Below are 17,120 nucleotides of genomic sequence, written 5' to 3' on the forward strand. Positions count from 1 at the left end.
TTAGATGCCTCATACATACACCATTGTTGACTTTTTCAAAATCCAACAAACTCTTTGTGATCCAAATTCCCACCTTCCTAGAGGCCTTTTGAAAACCTTTATACTAGCAAAGTAAGTACATGTAGAAGTCTGGTGCATTTTCCAGTATAGGTCTCACCAAACAGCGAGACTTATTGCAGTCTTCACAAGCTAGACTTTGTGACTTCAAAACAGATTGCTACTGATAAATTAGGTGTCTGTGTACACATGTTAAAATAGCCAATATTTATAGGGTCCTTTAAGATTTGCAAGACTATTTATATATATGTAATAAATATATATATGCATATACATACATATTTTATAGTGTTGAGAGAGTGGGGGAGACAGAGAGAAAGAGAGGTACAGAAAGAGACAGAGACAGAAAGTTGGGAATTTAGTAAAGGTAAAAGAGGTACATACTCTGAGCAAAATCTTTTTTATTAACAATGACACGTATAATTGTTAACAAAGCAGGTTAGATGGGTAACCTCATCTAGTGATTTCAGTGAAAAGGAAGAACACAACAAAGAAAAGGTCTTGATAGTTGAGAAACATTACACTTAGGTATATTAAGAAACTTAGCCTGATATTCAGGAGAGGCTAATCATGCCACTATCTGACAATTAAGAAATGCTAATTGTTTCATGAGATTTATTTGCATCTTGTAATCTTTACTAGAAGATCAAAATTTTCTGTCTTGTTGGAAGAGATAAAATCATGCCTAAGTTCATAAGGACAGGAAGGATAGATTATTTTGGGGGGAAATGGTAACTACTGGGAGTTAAAGAAAACCAACTGATGTCCTGAAAGTATGCCAGCAGCTACCAGTATAAGGGAGAACTTTTCTTTTAATTTTACCTTTAAACTAACTCAGGGAGAGATTTAAATTCCTGAGCTTAACTCAATAATATAGAAAGATAGCTTTAGGCAGATGCAGATTCAATTATAAAATTAAACCAGCCTATGCAAAAAATGTAAAGTAAGGAGGACTAGTAGTACCAAATTTTAAATTATATTGTAAAGCAGTAATTATCATACTATCTGTTACTGACTAAGAAATAGAAAGGTAGATCAGTGGAACAGAATGGACATACAGTAAACAGTAGTAAAATATTATAGTAACTTTGTATTTGACAAAAATGTGTCACACAACCAGTACATATCTGAAGGATTTGAAGTCAAGTGATTTTATTTTTTTTTAATTCCAAGCCCCTTTAAATTCTGCTATGGACAAACACTAATCTGTAGAAATGTTTTGACAAACTCCAGGATGGGTTCTTTCTGACAAGGTTGAGCAACTATGCAAACCAGCTATTCATTTTGTATGAATTGCCATTAGGAAAGGCCAAGATAACTGAAGATTTCCACTATCATAGTTTTTGCATTTTGAAAAATTGTATTTAATTAATTGATTTAGAATATTTTCCATGGTTACATACTTCATGTTCTTTCCCTCCCCTCTCCCCCAGCCCCCATAGCCAAAGAGTAATTCCACTGTGTTTTTTAGTGAAATCTTAAGATAATATGTTGTCTAGATCTAGGATACAAAGGAAGCAAGTGATCAATATAAAGGATAGAGAGTTTGAAGTCTTTCACCAGAAAGTGAACCATCATTGGGTGTGAATGTTATAGCAGTGCCATTTGCGATTTGTCTGTAGATGACTGGCAGTAAGAACAACTATAGGATGAAGCCTATTAATAAGTGAATCAGATTAAGAAACAGAATGTAATTATAGGGAAATCAAACTGAATTTTTCAAGGATTTGCCCTGTTTTCACAGGAAGAGAAGATTTAGAATTTTCTAATGGACTTCCAAATTAAATTAAAATAAGTCCTATACTATAGATGAAGAAAGTAGTAATAACCCAAGGCTTATTGGTTATGAAAGCCCTCCATAATGACTTTGGACACACAGGGTAGGAGAAATATTTAGATGAGAAGCAAAAGAGATTATATTTTCTCAAGTTATTAAATATATTAAACAAAAGGATGAGATCTATGTCTTACTTTTTGAAAGAAAAGTGCTACTGATTTGAGTAACTTACTTGGAGAGCTTAAGTTATAGTCATGTACATGGATTTCCTATCTTTGAAAGGGCATGGGTAGAATATAAGGGACATCCTATTTGTAACAAATCAGTTCACGGAAGATAGACTTGTCTATAAAAAAACACTTTGGCTTTTACAGAAATGTCATGTTGGGTAAGAATCTTTTTTTTTTTATCATTTTATGAGATTCCTTCCATTATCTATTTTGATCAAGGCAAAGATTTCTTTTTTAAATAGGTTACTTTAGAATGTAACAATGCATTCTATATATCTTGACAATATAGGAATCAAAGAATCGAAATTACATTATCCTTAAAAATAGTATAATAAAGACAAATTAAAAAACAACAACAACAAAGCCAACTTGTTTTAATTGCATATGACGGAATATGAGACACAGCGGAACTTGGTGTATAGAGTTGCCTTCAAAGCCAATAAGACCTGGGTTTAAACCTTGCCTCTTACATATACTTACTAAATACCTGGGCAAATCAAGTAACCTCTGAGTGATTTCGGCAACCCATTATGACTATAATTCCTAAAGATTTTCTTGACCTCTCTTAGTAAAGGGAATTTCTTCATTAGAAGACCTGTATCTCAATAAAATACCAGGTCCAGTACCTATCCTTATCTCTATGAATGAACATAGTAGATCACCTGAGGCTAAAGCAAAACCCAATCTTTATGCTATATTTGTTCCTGCTAGATGAAAACTATATCTACTTATTTATGCATATTTTGGCATCTTGGAATATGGGCAATACATGGAGACTTAGACTTATTTAGCTGAAATTTCAGCTAGATGGAGCCCACAACCTTATTTTGCTTTAGCTTGGAAGAGAACAGAGAAGTGCTAATAATGGCATGATGTCGAAGTTTGCCTTTAGAAACTTATGGCATGGGTTAGATGTGCTTGGTGTCCAGGAAAAACACAAGTTGACAAAAAGCCACTTTATAACAAGATTGCTTAATCTGTCACTTTACAAAATAGTTCCAGAGAACAATTGGAGCCCTATAAAGATGATATACTAGAACCAACTGTTGCTCATAGGAAAGCTAGTTGAACACAGCATCAAAAAGAATAAAAGAGATGGATAAAAGAGTCCCAGGATTTACATTTATACTATATCATTAATAGCCATGTTGGCTTTTCATGCAACCCAAGGGAAAAGAGGGCAATTGAAAACTGAGACAAGGCTCATTGAAAATGATGGTCATGGGGAAGAAAGATCATCCTGCCCACTCTGGCAAACCCCTATCCACCACATGCTAGCTACAGTTGTTCTGTCTTTTGTCTTCTGCTCCTACTTCCTAGATGAGATTTATTTTATATTGTGATATAAAGTGATATAATAGATTTAGCTCTTATTTTTGTGCACCATTTTTTCATTTTTTTTCTTATTTAGAATATTTTCCATGATTACATGATTCATGTTCTTTCCCTCCCTCTTTACCCCCTGCTCTCAGATCTGACAAGTTATACATGTATCATTTTCCAAAACCTATTTCCAAGTTATTCATATTTATGATAGAGTGAACTTTCACATTTTTCTTTTTTTATTTAGAATATGTTTCCATTGTACATGATTCATGATCCCACCCACCCCCATCACTATTGCCTCCCCATCCCAAATATGACAAGCAATTCCACTGTTATACATATATAATTATTCAAAACTGATTTCCAAGTTATTCCTATCTTCAGTAGAGCAATCCTTTAACATCAAAACCTCAATCATATCCCTATAACATTATGTGATTGATCACATATTTTTCTAATGCATTTCCATTCCCACAGTTCTTTCTCTGGATGTAGACAGAATTCTTTCTCACAAGTCCTCTTAATTGTCCTGGGTTATTGAATTGCTATTAATAGAAAAGTCCATTACAATCGATTGTGCCATAATGTATCAGTCTCTGTGTACAATGTTCTCCTGGTTCTGCTCCTTTCACTCTGCATCAATTCCTGGAGGTCTTTCCAGTTCACATGGAATACCGCTGGTTCTTTATTCCTCATAGCACAATTATATTCCATTTTCAACATATACCACAATTTATTGAGTCATTCCTCAATCAGAGAATGCCCATTCATTTTCCATTTTTTTTGCTACCACAAAGAGTGCAGCTGTAAATATTTTTGTACAAGTCTTTTTCCTTATTATCTATTTAGGGTACAAACCTAGCAGTGGTATGGCTGAGTCAAAGGGTAAGCATTCTTTTAAAGCCCTTTGTGCATAGTTCTAAATTACCCTCCAGAATGGTTGGATCTATTCACAATTCCACCAGCAATGTATCGTGTCCCAATTTTGCCACATCCCCTCCAACACTCATCACTTTCCTTTGGCCAGTCTGCTAGATGTGAGGTGGTACCTCAATATTGTTTTAATGTGCATTTCTCTAATCAGGAGGGATTTAGAACACATTTTTGTGTGCTTATTGATAGTTTTGATTTTATCATGTGAAAACTGCCTATTCGTGTCCCTTGACCAATTGTTGATTGGGGGAATGGCTTGATTTTTTGTAAATTTGACTTACTTCCTTATATATTTGGGATATTAAACCTTTGTCAGAGAATTTTGTTATAAAAATATCCTCCCAGTTTGTTTCTTTCCTTCTAATTTTAGTTGCATTTGTTTTGTTTGCACATAATCTTTTTAATTTGATATAATCAAAGTCATTTATTTTACATTTTGTAGTGTTCTCTATCTCTTCCTTGGTATTAAATTCCTTCCTTTCCCACAAATCTAACAGCATACTATGTTCTATGTTCACCTAATTTATTTATGAATTCACTCTTTATATTTAAGTCATTTACCTATTTTTAATTTATCTTGCTGTAGATTGTAAGATGTTGATGTAAAGCTAATTTTTCCCATACTGTATTCCAATTTTCCCAGTAGTTTTTTTCAAATACTGATTTCTTGTCCCCAAACCTGGGACACTGGGTTTATTGAACACTACTTTACTGAGGTCATTTACCCTTTGTCTATTCCACTGATCCACCCTTCTGTCTCTTTTCCAGTACCACTCCTTTATAGTACAGTTTAAGATCTGGTACTGCTAGACCCCCATCCTCACATTTTTTTCTTCCTTATTTCCCTTGATATTCTTGATCTTTTATTCTTCCAGATGTTCTTTGTTATAATTGTTTCTAATTATATGAAAAAAGTTTTTTGGTAGTTTGATAGGTACAGCACTGAATAAGTTGATTAATTTGGGTAAAATTGTCATTTTTATTATGTTAGCTCTTCCTACCCATGATCAATTAATGTTTTTCAAGTTATTTAGATCTAGTTTTAATTGTGTGAAAAATGTTTTGTAGTTGTGTTCATATAATTCCTGTGTTTGTCTTGGCAAATAGATTTCTAAATATTTTATATTGTGCAGAGTGATTTTAAAAGAGTTTCACTTTCTAACACCTGCTGCTGAGTTGTGTTAGAAATATATAGAAATGTTGATGATTTATGTGATTTTATCTTGTACCCTGCAACTTTGCTAAAGTTGTTACTTATTTCTACTAGCCTTTTAGTTGATTTTCTAGGATTCTTTAAGTATATCATCATATCATCTGCAAAGAGTGATAATTTCCTCATTGCCTACTTTAATTATTTAAATTCTTTTTCTTCTCTAATTGCTATCACTGGCTTTTCTAATACAATATTAAATAATGGAGGTGATAATGGGCATCCTTGCTTCATTCCTGATCTTATTGGGAAGGCTTCTAACTTGTTCTCATTGTAGATGATATTTGCTGATGGTTTTAAATATATACAGCTTATTATTTTGAGGAAGGGTCCTTCTATTCCTATACTTTCTAGTGTTTTCAATAGGAATAGGTGTCATATTTTGTCAAAGGTATTTTCTGTATCTATTGAGATAATCATGTGATTTCTGTTGGTTTGATTATTGATTTGCTCTTCATTAGAGGTGAGATCACCCTTTTCATCTTTGATACTGTTAAATTGATTATCTTCTTTCTCTTTTTTATTAGAGATTCAGCAATACTTTATCTATTTTATTTTTCATAGTACCAACTCTTATTCTAAATTATTAGTTCAAAAGTTATTTTATTTTTCAATTTGATTAATTTCTCCTTTATTTTTTAGAATTTCCAAATTATTTTCATCTGGGCATATTCGTTTTTGTTGTTTTTCAAAATTTTTAAGGTGCAAGTCCTATTCATTGATCTCTTCCCTCTTGATTTTTTTGTTACAGGGACTCAGAGATATAAATTTTCTTCTGATTACTGCTTTGGCTGTATCCTGTAGATTTTGATATGTTGTCTTGTAAGGGGGAAAAGGTTTTTTTTTGTTCAATATAATAAAAGATGGTTGCCAGAGGATTAAACTATTATCAATCCTCAATTAAGAATAATCTCAAACCAAAATTGAATTTTATGGAAGTTTATTTACAATTAAGAAGAGAGAGAGGAAATAAGGAATTAAGAATCTAACCCAGTAGGTATTTTACTATGATCCTCTAATTAATCCAGGTAGATCTTAATTAACCCTCAGCTGAGAGTCAGAGGGCCAGAGGCCCTCTATTAAAGAAGTTCCTTAAGAGAAATTCAGGAAGATTCAGTCAGTCTTTAAACTCACTACCTCCATGAACCAGAAGAGGTCCTTCACCAGAAGCTCTCTTCCACTGAAGACCTCTCACTCACTCAACTCTCTCTTTTTAAAGGGGTCATTTATGCTTCACTTCCTGTGCCTTCCTCCTAATTTGCATGTCCAATCACAGTAGACGATTCTCATAATACTGCCTAGGGGGCAATCAGTTGATTTTGATTCATCATCTACTCTTAACACATGTGGGTTACAGACCTCCCAGAATTAGAGGTTTCTCACTGTTGGTGATAAATCTAAAGATGGGTGGTGTAGACTAAATCTAATTATCACTATCCCTCCCTGTGATCATTTGGGAAACTGGTCTCCCCAACTGATCATTTGCCATAATCATCTTGTGCCCCTAAAGTTATAACTACAATAGTTAGAGATAAGAGATAAGTAGAAGAGATAGAAAGAGCAAAACCAATGTTTTGCTAGACTCATTGACAAAAAGCCAATTAGGGGGAAATCCCCTTTGGTATAAGGCTTTACCATTCAAATAATTGTTTTCAATCCCCTCAAGTTCAATTAGTTGCACCCCAAAGTTCATTTTGGATTGTCTTGATTCAGTGTAGATTTCTGCAGGCATCTTTTCTGGGTCATCTTGATTCAGTGTAGGTTTCTTCAGGAAAATAGTCCATTTTCTGGTTTCAAAGTGTTAGCAGACTTCTTTTCCTGAAAATTTTCTTGAACAAAATTTTAAGGCTTGGATTTTTATAAAAATACAATCCCCCCTGATCAGAGTGTTTAAAAAAGAAACACCCAGATCAGCTCAGAATACACCATTGAGTTATGGGGTGTATGAGTCAATTATCAAAAGAAAAACCAAAAACATAAGAAAATTAAATTTTTGGGAGAAATAAAAATTCAAAATAAGAATCAAAATATAAAAAAAATCTATGTATGTAAAAATTTTAAGTAAACAAGAATTGATTCATAACAGGCCCTTGTATTAGGGTCCAATTAAAGTAAATTCTGTATCAGAAATCTGTAAAACAAATTGCAGTAATATTGTACTTGCCCATTTTCAGCCAAGACTACAGCAAGTTGCTATATCATAAGAGGAAAAAGAACTAGATTTTTATGTAAAAGGGAAGTGTCATTCCCTGATCTGATTTTGCTTCATTCTCAGGGATAGGAGAGCCAGAATGATGACAGCCAACCTTTGGTACTCAACTGTCAGTGTAGTACGAAATGTCCTATGACTTAACATATGTTAAGCTTCGCAACTTTGAGTCTCACACTAGGTTCAAGTCCTTTAGTATTGGCATAGAAATTTGACAATCCTACTTTTTTTACTTTGTGCTCCATGGCACTGTGTAGTTTCTCATCAATGCCAATGAGACTGGTTAGTCTCCATGACCTTGTGCTTCTTGCACTGTATGGTGGCTCTGTTGCTCCCTTCTTCTGGAATCAGACAATCAAAAATAGTCTTATAATATTTAACAATAAATGACAGGTTGCCATAGTCTAGGGCTTTGTGGATATGCATTAATATTATAGCAAATATATTTTAAACTTATATTACTGCAGAATAAAAAATTAATATTGATTATATGTATTTTAAGTATAAGAAATTTAAAAATGGGAAAAAATAAAATATTCTATTAGAAAAGTAAAAGGCAATAGCAAAATAAAAATTCATGAATTCAATGTGTTACCAAAATGGTGTCCACTTTTCTATGGACTATTATCTCTAATGCTTATAATAGGATACAGTCAATCAGTTTCAATAGAAGGTGCTCTCTTTACATATGAGCAATGAATCCAAGAGTCCTTTTCTCCAATTTTTATAGCTGTTGGAGTGGTTAACAATATTTGAAATGGACCTTCCCAGGAAGGCTGAGTTGCTCCAGTGCACTGGAAATTCTTTATATATACCTTGTCTCCTGGGTTCAGGTCATGAAGTGAAAAATCTATGAGTTCTGCTTGTACTGCAGTTCTGGATTCTAAGAGTTCATGCAGTTTATGCTGCAATTCCTGTATATAGGAAACAATTGAAGTATCTCCTCCTAATAGTGATGTATATGCAGGAGAAAAAGGCTTAACCTGTAGAGAGGGATGTCCAAAAAGCATCCCATATGGTGAGATATGTAGATCTCCACTGGGCCTGCTTCTAAGATAAAATAGAGCTAGAGGGAGAATGTCAGGCCATTTCAAATGTATTTCAGTGCATAATTTACCAATCATAGTTTTAAGTTCTCTTTTCATCCTTTCAACTTGGCCTGAGCTTGGGGGCTTATATGGTTCATGTAATTTGGTAGTTATACCCAAACAGGAATATATTTCAGATAAAACTGAATCAGTAAAGTGACTTCCCCTGTCCAAGTCAATACGTGCAGGCAGGCCAAAAAGAGGAATGATTTCTTTGAAAAGCACCTTGGCAACAAAAGCCACTGTGGCTGGGGAAGTATGAAATGTTTCCGGCCATCTGGTCATTTGATCCACTATGACTACACAAAATTTATATTGTCCAGCCTTTGGCATTGTTATGTAATCAATTTGCAGGTGCTCAAAAGGTGTGTAAGCTGGAGAATGTCCACCAAAAGCTTTTCCACGAAAGGCATGTTGGTTATATACTTGGCAGGTTATATACAGGGCAAGCTGCACACACTTTAGAGGCTATAGTGGTTATGCCAGGAACTATCCATACCATTTTAACAGAGTCCACGATGCCCTAGATACCAAAATGACCATTGTTATGAATGGATTGGCAAATTTGTTGATAAAACTTTCTAGAGAGCAGGGGTTTTCCTTCAGAGGACACCCATACATACTCCATTCATTTATTTAGCTTTAAAGTTCTGCTTCCATTTTTTCACTTCCTTCTCATCATAGGAAAGTGATAAATTTAAGTCATCAGTGGTTGTCAATGTTAAAATCAATTCAGGCCCTTCTATGGCTGCTAGCTTTGCAGAAGTATCTGCCCAGTCATTTCCCCTAGAGGCAGGGTCAGTGCCACCTGTATGGGCAGAGCAGTGAACTATAGCTAGGGCTTTGGGTAGCTGGAGAGCAGAAAAAACTTCATTAATAATTTTTGCATTAGCTATAGATTTTCCAGCTGAGGTTAAAAATCCTCTCTGAAGCCATAACATACCCACTGAATGACAAATTCCAAAAGCATATGTGGAATCTGTATAAATTGTTGCCTTTTTATTTTTGGCAATTATACATGCATGTTTTAGGGCTATGGGTTCTGAGGCTTGAGCACTTAGATTTGAGGGCAGTGAAGATGACCATACAGTGTCAAATTCTGTATCTACAGCAGCTCCAGTGTAGCATATGCCATTCCTCATAAAAGAAGAAGCATCAGTAAATAAGACTAGATCTGGAATATCTAAAGGATTGTGTCCAGGAGATTATCTCGAGGCTTTTCAGTCAAGGTCACTAATGTTTCACAATTGTGTAATGGTTCTCCTGAGACTGGTAAGTCAGGAAGCAAGGTGGCAGGATTAAGGTCTGTACAATGTTTTAAAGTAATATTCTCATTATTTAATAAGGTTATTTCATACCTTGTAATTCTCTGATTAGAAAATGCCTGTGTTCTATATCTTAGCAGTAATTCTTCTAATTCATGTGGGCACATAATTGTTAATGGGCATCCCAATACTAAATCAACAGTTTTGTTACTAACAAAGCTATGGCAGCTACACCTCTAATACATGGTGGTGCTCCTGCAGCTACTGGGTCCAGCTGGGCTGAATAATAAGCAATTGGACACTGATAAGGTCCCAAAGTTTGAGTTAAAACACCTGAAGCTACCCCTCTACACTCATGTACATATAAAGTAAATGGTTTGTTATAAACTGGGATGCCTAGAGCAGGGGCAGACAGGATAGCCTGTTTTAGATTTGCCAGAGCTAACTGGTATTCTGGCTCTAATTTAAGCAGTTCAGGGACTGAATTTTTTGTTAGTGCTATAAGGGGTTTGGTAATTTCCCCATAGGAAGGGATGCATTGTCTACAAAAGCCTGTTGCTCCTAAAATTGCTCTTAAGTGTTTTTTAGTGGTAGGATCACTCAATTTTTGAATATTTTCAACACGCTTAGGAGAAATATAATGGGCACCAGCAGTTAAAATGAACCATAAATATTCCACTTTGGGAATAAACCACTGAAAATTTTCCTTTCAGATCTTGTGGCCTCTTTTATGCAATTCTAAAAGAAGATATTTACTATCTTCTTGACATGTTTCAGCATCTGGTGAAGCCAAGAGTAAATCATCCACATATTTAATTAATGTAATGTTTTAAATGTGATATTATCTGTGTCAAGGCTCAAATTCTGTGCAAAAAGGCTGGGACTTTCATCCTTGGGGCAAACGAGTCCACGTCCACTTAGAATTTTTCCAGGTAAAGGCAAATATATGTCTGGAATCCTCATAAATAGGAATCGAGAAAAAGGCTGAACATAGGTCCACTACAGTAAAGTAAGTGGCTGTACTGGGAATAGAGGAAATAATTGCGTTTGGGTTTGAAACCACAGGATGCCTCTTTATGACATGATTGTTTACAGCCTTTAAATCTTGAACAAATTGATATTGGGCTTTTCCATTTGGCTTTTTAACAGGTAAAATAGGTGTATTATATTCTGATTTGCATGGAATTATTATTTCTTGCTCAATTAATGAATTTATTACTGAGGTGATTCCCTCAATAGCTTCTTTTGATAGGGGATACTGAGGAATGGAGGGAGCTGGCCCTCCTCTTGTTCTAATCTCAACAGGAACAGCTGATTTAAGTAGGCCTACATCAGAAGAAGAAGTAGCACAGAAAAACTTGGGGATATCATCTGGGATTTCAAAGGTTGGAGGCTCCTTTACTTCCTGACTCTGAGAGAAGTACAGGGAGCAAATTTAAAGAGTCCTCTGGTAATTCTAATGACATAGAGCCATCTGGATCACAAATTATTGTGGCTTTGAGTTTACATAGTAGATCCTTTCCCAGCAAATTTGTGGGGGATCCAGCCATTAAAAGAAAGGAATGTTCCACAGTTAGGGGTCCTATGCTTACCATGTGAGGAGAAAGTTTTGGGTCCTTTTGAGATATTCCTGATACCCCTACTATGTTTAGCAAGCCAATAGAATTACAGTTTTCATCTGGTTTGCTGACCAGGACTGATCTAGATGCTCCTGTATCTAAAAGGCAATTATAATATGAATTTCCCACTTTTAGGGTTACATGAGGTTCCTTTCTACTTGGTGGGGAATGGATGGGCATAATTGGCATGAAAGCATGAGGGTCTGGAAAGTCAAATGTTTCCCTTTTTGATTCCAAGGCCCTTTTCCCCCCATTGCACCTTCATAAAGATGCTTGGGCTCCTTGTGCCCCACCCTGAGAAGCATTAGCACCCTGAGTAGTTTGGGGGTGAGCTCCACATAATATATACTGTTGCAGCGTCATTTGGTATGATTTATCATCTTCTTGATTTTTATTCCTAGCATATTTATCACTCCTGAAGTTGCAATTCCTGGAATCATTATTATTATTATTCCTATCATAATTTCTATAGTTATTATTTGACTGGGTGTTATTTCTGATTACTCTTAACAAATTACTACCATTCATCATTGTGTGGCCCTTCTTCTCACAGAAGTGGCAGGTAAGGGATTGATAGATTCTTGGAGAGGATCTATGGTCTCTCCCTGTCTTTTCAGTTTTTCTCTTAGTATTTTAACTTCTGCCTTTATATCCTCTACTGAGTAACTATTTTCATCACATCTTTGTGCATGGCCCTTAAAAACATAAGCTGCCACTCTTCCCAATTCCTCAAGATTCATAGATTCCCAGTTTGGGCAGTTAGTTTTAAAGTAGTCTTTGACTACTTTGCAAGAATTCTCAATGAATTGTCTATGTACTTGTCTAATATCCCATTCTCTGGTCAAATCAAAGTCCATATATACATTGCCCACCTCAATGAGCCTGTCCATAAAATGGGAGGGGGTTTCATTGGTATATTGTTTGGTCTCCTCAAATTCTGACCAGCTTTCAGGTGTATCAGAGCAAGCTTTCATGGCTGACAATAATGCTACTCTCTCATTGCACAATTTGTTGTAATCTGGGCCAGAATTGTAATTCTATTTCGGATCCTGGAGGGGCCATTTAAGTCCTTTAATGTTTCCTTTAGAAATCTAATTCTATATCATTTGGTGCATAAGTGCTTAGTAATGATATTACTTCATTGTTTATAATACCCTTTAGCAAAGTGTAATTTCCTTCCTTATGTCTTTTAACCAAATCAATTTCTACTTTAGCTTTGCTTGATATCATGATTGCTATGTCAGATATTTTTACTTTACATGTCCCATAATAAATTCTGCTCCAGCCTTTTACCTTGAATCTCTGTGTGTAATCCTGCATCAAATTTATTTCTTGTAAACAACATATAGTAGGATTCTGTTTTTTAATCTATCTGCTTCCATTTTGTGGGTGAGTTCATCCTATCCACATTCAGTTTTATGATTATATTATCCCTGTAAATCCTGTTCTATTTCCTTTCTCTGTTCCTCCTCACCAGTCTTTTACTTTTTGTCACTTATCTACCCCCCACACCAACTTCCCACTTCCTCCAATTGCTTTCCTCTTCCCTTGTCTTATTTCTCTTATAATTCTCTGTCAGGTAAGATAGAATTCTATACTCCACTGATTAGGACAAGACAGAATTCTTTACCCCTCTCAGTATAATTGTTTTACCCTCTTGGAGCCAGTTAGGATTAAAGTTTAAGCATTGCCAGTTACCACCCTTATACTCCCCTTTATATAATGATTTTTCACTCCTCTTTATGTTATATAATTTACCCTAATCTGTCACTCCCTTTGCTTTTATCTCAGTGCAACACTCTTTTTCAGGCCTTTATTGATTTTTTTACACATCATTCATAAGCATATATATCATATCATATATACATATCATTCCATATCATCATATTTACATATACATCATATCATATATCATCATATACATCTTACCACCACGATCAGCTTACTTCTTCACCCTCTGAGTAAATTCCTTCCATCTTCTCTACTATTAAGAGTAATTTTTGAAAATTACAGAAATCCTCTTTCCATATAAGCATTTTGACCTTAATGAGTGCCTTAAATTTTCTCTTTATTATTTACCTTCTGGAACTTCTCTTGTGTCTTGTGTTTGGACTTAACATTTTTTGTTTATGTCTGTATTATTCCTCAGGATTTCTTGGAAATCTTCTATCTTATTGAATGACCATTTTCCCCCTGAAAGAATATTCTCAATTTTGCTGGATAGGGGACTCTGGGTTGTAAATCCAAATTTTTACCTTCCTGAATATCATATTCCATGACTTTCAGTTCTTTAATGTAGAAGTCACTAGGTCTTCTGTGATCCTGATTGTAGGCCCATGGTATTTAAATGGTTTCTTTCTGGCTGTTTGAAGTATTTTTATCTTGGCTTGGTGGCTCTTAAATTTAGCTATTATATACCTGGAAGTTGTCATTTGTGGATTTCTTTCTGAAGGTAATCTGTGAATTCTTTCAATTTCAATTTTATTTTCTTGTTCAAGATCTCTGGACAGTTATCTATGATAATTTCTTGTAATATGATGTCCAAAGTTTTTTCTTAATCATGTCTTTATGTAGTCCAGTAATTCTAGGTTTTTTCTCCTAGATCTAGTTTCTAGGCCAGTGTCTTTTCAATAAGATATTTCATGTTTCCTTCTGTTTTTTCATTCTTTTAATTCTGCTTTATTGTTTCTTAATTTCTCATGAAACAAGTAGTTTCTAGATGGTCAATTTTGATTTTAAAGCCTGGTTTTCCTCTGTCAATTTTTGGTTCTCCTTTTCCAATTGGCCCTTTCTTCTTTCATTATTTTCCTTTCTCTTTCCCACTTTTTCTGCCTCTTTTAACTGTTTTGAAGTTTTTTTTGAGTTCTTTCAGAATCTGTGTCCAGTCCATACTTTCCCTCCTTACCAATGGATATAAAGTACCTCCAAACTGACAAACAAAGAAAAAACAAATCCAGATGAAAGAAGGGACCTCACAATAGGCGCAGTATTGAAGATACATGGGATTTGGGTACTTCCATGCCATAAAGAGGGGGGAATAGCTCCAATCAAAATGAAAGCAGATCACCCCTCCCCCACCTTACCCACAGTACCAGAGGCAGAGGCTGCGCTCCAGAGTTAGAGCAAGCAGGGGCACAAAATCTAGCCCCTTGGCAGCTAGCTGGCATTACTAGGAGCTTGCCTGTAAGAGCAGCAAGAACTGAGATTCCAGGTGTCTGGAAAACTCAGACCTTGGACATAGGAGTGGGGCTGAGAGAGGCAACAGCAGCACCCATCGTTCTCAGACTCAAGGGAAATTTTCAGGTGTAAGAGAAATCGTGGGCCATGTTCTGGGCTCTGGGCAGCCATCTAGGACCACGGAGACTTGACCCTGAAAACAGCTAAACCAGAGACCCCAGGAGGCTGGAAAATTAAGACCTTGGACACTAGAGTGGGGCTGAGAGAGGCAGCAGCAACACCTAGCATGTTCAGACTCAGGGGAAAACCCCAGGTAGAGGAGCAAACATGGGCCAAGTTCTGAGTGCTGGGCAGCTGGCTAGGAACACAGGGGCTCAACCCTGAAAACAGCTAGACCAGAGACCGCAGGAGGGTTCCCAGAGAAGCAAGGAGACTCATAAAGTAGCCTCAGGAAAAAAACCTCTCCCTAACTCCATACAAAGAGAATCAGATTGCCTTACTCAGACTTTTGGCAGATAAAACACAATGATGCCAAGCAAAGCCCAAGAAATAAACAAGAAGACTAAGAAAAAAACTCTAACACTTGATAACTTCTGCACAGAAAAAGCCAGAAAACAGAGGTGGTGTGTTATTTAAAATCACTTGGGATACTTGGAACTACATTTCCTGTGATCCCCAATGGGTTTGCTGTTTTGGATTACATATTCAAGGTGAGGGACTATTTGAAAATAGGGGGAAGTGACTTTGAACTTCCTCTTTAGTTACCTGAGCACACTAGTAGAGGAAGGTAAAATGGCTGAGGTGATGTTGGAATAGGTTTCTTACAGGAGCATGGTAAATTTATCTCTATCAGCATGGCTTTTATTAAAATACTATTCTCCCTTCTAATCTCGGCCTTCGTCATTTTTAATCATAACAGTGGACAAACAATTAAAGACATCCAAATCTTCTCAAAAATATGAAAATGAGTCACAAGATCTTGAAGAGTTCAAATCTGAGATCATGAGAAAGATGGAAGAGATCTGGAAAGAAAATAACAGTTTAATAAGAGGAATTTTGCAATTGAAAAGAGAGGCTCTGAAATCAAATGAATTGACAAGCAAATTGAAGACCAGAAATAACCAGCTGGAAGCCTTGAAGAACCAGATAGAGCAGATTTAAAAGGAAAACCAAAAGATTTTAACCAAAAACAAGTCTTTAAATGCTGAGTTCATGAGAAATATGGAAGAGATTTGGCAAGAGAAGTGGGAAATAGCTCAAAAGGAAATTACCTATTTAAAAGACAGAAACTCTGAATTAAAAACCAAAATTAAACAGCTTGAAAACAGGATAGACGAAACCGAAAAGGAAAATCATAAGATTATAAAAGAAAAGCTGTCTCAAAAGGGCAGAAATGGGCAAGTAGAGGCCAATGATCTTTCAAGACAGCAAGAACAAATAAAGCAAAGTCAAAAGACTGATAAAATAGAAGGAAACATGAAATATCTCACTGAGAAATTGACAGATCAAGAAAATAGGACTAGAAGAAACAATTTGAGAATCATTGCTCTTCCTGAAAAAGCAGAAATTAATAGAAATTTGGACTTCAAACTAAAAGAAATTATTCAGCAAAACTGCCCTGAAGGTCTACAACAAGAGGGAAATATAGACATTGAAAGGATCCATAGATCACCCTCTAAGCAAAACCCTGGAAAGACAAGCCCAAGGAATATAATAGCCAAACTCAAGAGCTTCCAAGTAAAAGGAAAAATATTACAAGAAGCCAGAAAGAGACAGTTCAGATATCAAGGAGCACCAATTAGGATCACACAGGATCTGGCAGCTTCCACAATAAATGACCTCAAGGCTTGGAATATGATATTCAGAAAGCCAAGAGAACTGTGTCTACAACCAAGGATCACCCACCCATCAAAACTGACTATATACTTCCTGGGGAAATTATGGGCATTCAACAAGATAGAAGATTTCAAGGTATTTGCACAGAAAAGACCAGGACTAAATGGAAAGTTTGATATCCAACCACAAAAACCAAGAGAAACATGAAAAGGTAAATAAGAAACAGAGGAGAAAGAAAGAAAACTTTTATTTTAAAATTTGCTTCTTTAAGGGCTTTAATAAGATAAAATTATTTGTATTCCTATAGGGAGAAATATATATATATATATATATATATATATATATGTGTGTGTGTGTGTGTGTGTGTGTGTGTGTGTGTGTGTGTGTGTGTGT

The 17,120-nt window shown here is 35.5% G+C and overlaps 1 pseudogene; it reads right to left on the reverse strand.

The window, feature by feature from the left end:
* The window catches only part of LOC123246444, a 57,194-nt pseudogene extending 42,132 nt beyond the window's left edge, over positions 1-15,062 (reverse strand).
* Positions 15,063-17,120: the final 2,058 nt, after the last annotated feature.

This window comes from Gracilinanus agilis, chromosome 4, assembly GCF_016433145.1.
Source record: "Gracilinanus agilis isolate LMUSP501 chromosome 4, AgileGrace, whole genome shotgun sequence".
Lineage (NCBI taxonomy): Eukaryota > Metazoa > Chordata > Mammalia > Didelphimorphia > Didelphidae > Gracilinanus > Gracilinanus agilis.